This window comes from Mangifera indica, chromosome 2, assembly GCF_011075055.1.
Source record: "Mangifera indica cultivar Alphonso chromosome 2, CATAS_Mindica_2.1, whole genome shotgun sequence".
NCBI classification, from domain to species: Eukaryota; Viridiplantae; Streptophyta; class Magnoliopsida; order Sapindales; family Anacardiaceae; genus Mangifera; species Mangifera indica.
The window spans coordinates 6,814,480-6,821,029 of NC_058138.1; positions in this window are offsets into that span (position 1 = coordinate 6,814,480).

The window sequence follows — 6,550 nt, forward strand, 5'->3', positions numbered from 1 at the left end:
AGATATCTCTATAAATTTTAACTCCTGAATTAATTGTTTTAACCAAAAAAGCTCATAAGTAGCCAATGTCATAGCACAGTATTCTACTTCTACACTCGATCTAGCAACAACTTTTTTGCTTCTTACTTTTCCATGAAACTAAATTGCCATCAATAAGGATACAGTATCCTAAAGTTGAACAACTATTAGATAGAGAACCTGCCTAATCTACATCAAAATATTCAATAATGTGTATGACCTCTATCTTTATATAACAATGGATACCTTTTTAATATACCTCAGAATTCAAATGGTTGCATCTTAATGAGAGACACACAAATATTGAAGGAACTAACTAATAACACTAACTGAGAAGGAGATATTTGGTCTTGTGACAGTAAGATAATTAAGCTTGTCTACTAACGTCTGACATTTCTAAGATCTGTGAGTGGCTCTGCCTATCCTAGCATGAGTCTAGTATTAGTGTCCATAAGAGAATTAATGATCTTTGGTCTGGAAATGATTAAATAGATGCTTCTTTAACTAATCGATACCTTTTTTGATCATTACTAATGATAACAATATCATCGACATAATCAACAAGATAAATGCACTCTTCTCGTGATGTATGCCTATAAAATACAGAATGATCCGATTCACTGTGAATCATTTCAAACTTCTGAATATCATGCTAAAATGTCCAAACCAAACTTGTGGAGATTGTTTTAGGCCATATAAGAAGCGTTGAAATTTAAACCAATCTAGACTCTCTCTGAGCAACAAAGCCAAACGGTTGCTCCATATATATCTCCTTCTATAGCTCACCATGAAGAAAGGCATTTTAAATATCTAATTGAAATAAAGGCCAATGACGAATGGCAACCATAGATAAGAACAATCGCACTGAGGAAATCTTGGCTACCAAAGAAAAAGTATCATGATAATCTAAACCATAGACTTGAGTGTAACCCTTGGCAACTAGACGAGCTTTAAGACAATCAACCTAACCATCAAGCCTAACCTTAACATTGTAAACCCAATGAAAACCAATAGTAGATTGTCTTGGGGCAATGGCACCAAATCCCAAGTATCATTATGATGTAGAGTAACCATCTCATCAACCATAACCTGTCACCATTCAAGATTAATAAGTGTCTCACAGACAGAATTAGGAATAAAAACAGAGGATAAAGTAGACATAAAAGTATAATATGGTAAGGATAAGCAATGATAGCTTAGAAAATTGTAAACAGGATGAGGGTTACGAGAAGACTTTATACCATTTCTTATGGCAATAGGAAACTAGTCATTAGGAAACAAGCCCATGGAAAGTGTAAAAGCCGACACATGAAAAGAGTTAGGAACAACATCTGAAGTAGTAGGATTACCAGCATCAGGAGCAAAGGGAACAATATCATTACAAGCAGTAAGACTAGACGAGGGTAGAAGTGTTGACTTAAGAAAAGGGATGACAAAAGACGATTTAGAGAGGGAAGAGAAGTAAGAAGATGACTAAAAAAAGGTAACATTGACAGAAATAGTTTTCGATTATGATAGAAACAACCAACTATGAATAGGTGAGTGGATAACCGGAGAAGATACACCGATGCTAGCTGAAAATGATGGTGTTAGCAATGTAAGCTCAAGCGCATCGAAAAAACAGATCAAAGAAGACTATACGAGAACAAAATGATTGGTGCATGCAAATGATTTCGATGACAAATGACAGTGGAGTCACCACAGATCAACTCGCCGACATCTTTTGAGTTGTTAGTAGAAGCAATGTCGTCGCACACTTACTAGAGAAGCAGATCGATGATAGAGGCTACAGAGAAGACTAATGGCGCGTGCGACATTGAATGGTGACTCTCTTTCCAGGGTTTTGTCATTGAAGTCATTTCGATCACAATGGTATAAGCATTACCACCAGAAAAGGACAAAAAAGCAGTGGTCGGAGAAGACAATCGAAAAATGACATGGACTTCATCAAAGAATGGATCAAGATCACCAAAAAAGTTTTAAGAAGCCTAATATAAGCTTTGATACCATGAAAAACACAAGAATAATTGTATAATTCTCAATATTTCATAAGAAGAAATTACAATCATTATATAGGGGATTGAAAACCTAATTTAAGAAGGACTATCAATACATTCCTATTTTACATGTTACAATTACGTAATCATTTTTTAGAGAAATCCTAACCTATTATGTACAACTCGACAATAAGTAAATCAATATATATATAAAAAAAAAAAAAGCCAAAATGGAGAAACAAACTAAGTTTATTTTGTTCTACTGATGACAAAAAATTATACACATAGGAATACAAGAAACCCAAGAGCAAAGCAATACGTATGTGTATTTAACTTCAACTGAGAATTAGCATATTCTATACTGGTTAATAATATGTAAAGCCTAAAATTACATGGATTTGAGACGAGAAACTTCATAATCAAACGTGGAAGTGAATATACTTGATAAGAAGTTTGTTAAAGGATAAAAGGGAAAGATATAAAAGCAGAAAAAGAAGATAAAAGATGGCCCTTTGATCATCTGACTTAAAATGGGCTAGCTGCAATGCCGTCCTAAAATTAATGTGGAAACAGTTGCCGCAAATTAAAGGAACAATATTAAAAATAAGTTGATAGCAAAAAGTGAACTCCATTATTGGACAACTCAGCATACCAGGGCCAAAGAAAGAGTTATCTCATAGCTTACTTCAGTGGTTGCTGAATCCCATGCTATGAGGAGCATCAATTTCACTTCTGAATCATCTTCATTTATTGGATCACCATCCTACAGAAAAATGAGAATATTATTGGTAAACTTCGGTACAAATTATTAACGTAAAATAATAAAAAATTTACAGGATAAATATAAGTAGTGACAATGAGGTCAAGATAAATATAGGAATTAGCAAGCCAATTTACACGATGAATATGGCTCTGAGGTTGTGACTGAGTCCAGCCGGTTTACAAATTACATCAACAATGTAATCTGCAATATTTTTCAGTGTTTTGCTTCTTCACAGCAACCAGTGAAATGATCTATCCAAGTCAAAGAAAAAATTGCTACAAAAAGCCACATCAGTGATAAAGGTGCAGAGATAACAAATAGATAGAATAGTAGGAACAAAGCAATTATCAAAATTAACATTTTGGATTAATTAATTTTGAACCGAATTTCAAATAATTATCCTGTTTTTTTTTTTCCAATTTGTTTTTGAAAATACATTTAATATTTTATTGATTTTTTATTTAATTTTTCTAAAATTTTTCTATTCAGTTAAACAGTTTTAAAAAAATAGCAAACTGGGTTTTCTATATTTTTTAACCCATATCCAAACCGGCTTTTCAAATAACCTATTTTTCGATTCGATTTTTTGTTCAAAAATTGGTTTGGTTTGTTACCGGATATTTTTAAACACCACTGCATTAGACACCTAGCTTTGCCAAAATTTATATGATTGGATAATATTACTATAGTCCCTTAAATCATTAATCAATATTATATTAAATCTTCCAATGTCTCAAAATATAGGGAAATTTTAAAAAATGCCCAAAATACTATTCCATTAAGCCAAAATACCCAAAATCATTATTTCCAAGCCAAAATGCCCAAAATCACTATTTATAAGCAAAAATGCCCATGTCTTTTTTTAGAATACCAAATTTACCCTTTGCCTCAATTTTATAACTCTTCTCACTCACTATTAGGGGTTAAATGTAATTTTAGATAAATATAAGGGGTTTTTGGATACTTTACATTGTCAAGGAATTTTGATATTTATTTTTTATTTCAAACTTTTTCTAAAATGTCAAAATTACCTTTCCCCTCATTTATTTAACTCTCTCACTCATTAGGGGGTTAAATGTAATTTTAGATAAATATTGGGGGTTTTTGGATATTTTACATTGTAAAGGCATTTTGATATTTATTTATTTATTTCAGACTTTTTCTAAAATGTCAAAATTACCCTTCCTCTCATCTATATAAACCCTCCTCACTCATTTTATTTACACACACTTCTCATATCACTCAAACACTCACTCTCACTTTCATTTTTATTCAAGATCAATTAGTAGAGATTCGTTTGGATGAAAGAAGTTCATATTTTTGAATTCGATTTTATTTATTAAGCGTAGTTTTTATGTCATAATATAGGGGTTAAATGCAATTCTTCACAAGTATGGGGGGTTAAATGTAATTTAGGATAATTATGGGGGGTTTTTGGATACTTTACATTATAAAGGCATTTTGATATTTATTTATTTATTTCAAACTTTTTATAAAATATCAAAATTACCCTTCCCTCCATCTATAAACCCTCCTCACTCATTTTATTTACACACTTCTCATATCACTCAAACACTCACTCTCACTTTCATGTTTATTCAAGATCAATTAGTAGGGATTCGTTCGGACGGAAGAAGTTCGTATTTTTGATTTCGACTCGAAAAATACTATTCATCAAAAAAAGGTATTTATTCCAGTCTTAGCCTAAAACTTAATTTTATTTGTTAAGTATAGTTTTTATGTCATAATATGGGGGTTAAATGAAATGATTCACAAGTATGGGGTTAAATGTAATTTAGGATAAATATGGGGGGTTTTTGGATATTTTACATTATAAAGGCATTTTGATATTTATTTATTTATTTCATTACTTTTTCTAAAATGTCAAAATTACCCTTCCTCTCATCTATATAAACCCTTCTCACTCTATTTACACACACTTCTCATATCCCTCAAACACTCACTCTCACTTTCATTTTTATTGAAGATCAATTAGTAGGGATTCGTTCGGACGGAAGAAGTTCGTATTTTTTAATTCGACTCAAAAAAATACTATTCATTGAAAAAAGGTATTTATGTCAATCTTAGCCTAAAACTTAATTTTATTTGTTAAGTGTACTTTTTATGTCATAATATGGGGGTTAAATGCAATCTTCACAAGTATGGGGTTAAATGTAATTTAGGATAAATATGGGGGGTTAAAGATAATTTTAGATAAATATGGAGGGTTTTTAGATATTCTACAATATATACAGGATTTATATAACATGTTAAAAATATATAGGTATTTTTTTGATACAAGACAACATACAAGGGTGTTAAATAAAGAAAGAGATAACTGAGGGGTCAAATGAAATGTTATTAAAATTAGGGTGCATTTTCATGTTAAACATGGTAGGCGCATTATAATTGAAATTATAGGTTTTTTCGAGTTTCACTCCTTTAGGATATATCAATTCACATTTTTCAGATTTTTGAAGAATTTTTCGATTGTTGTCATACTAGGGTATCTCAACTTTTTTTAATTATTAATAATTGTACGACTGTTTTCCATAGTTATTATTGATTTTTTTATTATAAATGAATAATTATCTTCAAAAATTGGCCATTGCAGGATTGATAATTAAAATGGATGGTTATGCATCAGTTCGCTATCAGGGAGAATGGATTCAAGGTCGCAACAACACAATGAAATATGTTGGAGGAGCCAAACAATTGATTAAAATCCCTTATGGAACAACATTCGAGGGATTTATTCAGCTTTTGACAGAGTCTTGCAGTATTGATCCAATGAAAAACTACATTCAAGTATCAATGAACCCAAGAAAAATTGAGCTCGATGGCCCCATCCAGATCCAAAATGATGAAGATGTCCAGGGTCTTCTTGATATGTCCCAGTACTTTCAGGAATGTATTCCTGTATTTGTTACATGTACCCCAATTGAAGGGCAGAAGGATGAAGATGAAGATGAAAAAGAAAGTAGTTGGGTCAAAAAAGAATACGATTTGGAGCAATTGATTGATTTCAGTAATGACCTGTTGTATATTGCAAACTCATGGGCTCATGGAGAAAAGGATATAGTTCCCTATTAGGGTGACTTTGATGGAAATGATATGCCCTACATTCCTTTAGAAGATGTAGAGCCTGAGTATATGACATCAGTTACCGAAGGTATAGATAGTTTGCAGCTTGAAGATCCTATTTCTGGTGGTGGAAATTATTCTGGGCCATTTTTTGACAATGTCCCCACTGATCCATTTAGGTGGCTTCCTAATTTTCCTCCACAGCCATCAGCATCATCAGGTGGTTTCAGATCGATCCGAGAGGAGCATGGTGTCAAGATAGGTGATATTTTTCACAATAAAGTCCAATTGAAAGATGTTGTGAAGCAATTCTCCTTACTTAAAAGATTTCAATTTGGTGTCAAAAAGTCTGACAAGAAACGGTGGGAAATTAAGTGCACGGCCGAAAATTGTAAGTGGTATATACATGCAACCAAGTCCACTATCGGTGATGTGTGGGAGATAAACTCTATGAATCCTACCCACACATGTTTAGTTGATCAAATCCTGCCACATCACAAACAAGCTGGGGCCCGAGCTTTAGGTCAATTAATGAGATCAAAGTTTATGATGATTGATCGAATTGATCGGCCTAAAGAAATAATTGTAGACATCGTCGATCGATATAAAATTGATATTTCCTACTCACAGGCTTGGCGGGCAAGAAATTGGCCTATCAATTCATTGAGGGGTTCACCGGAGGAATCTT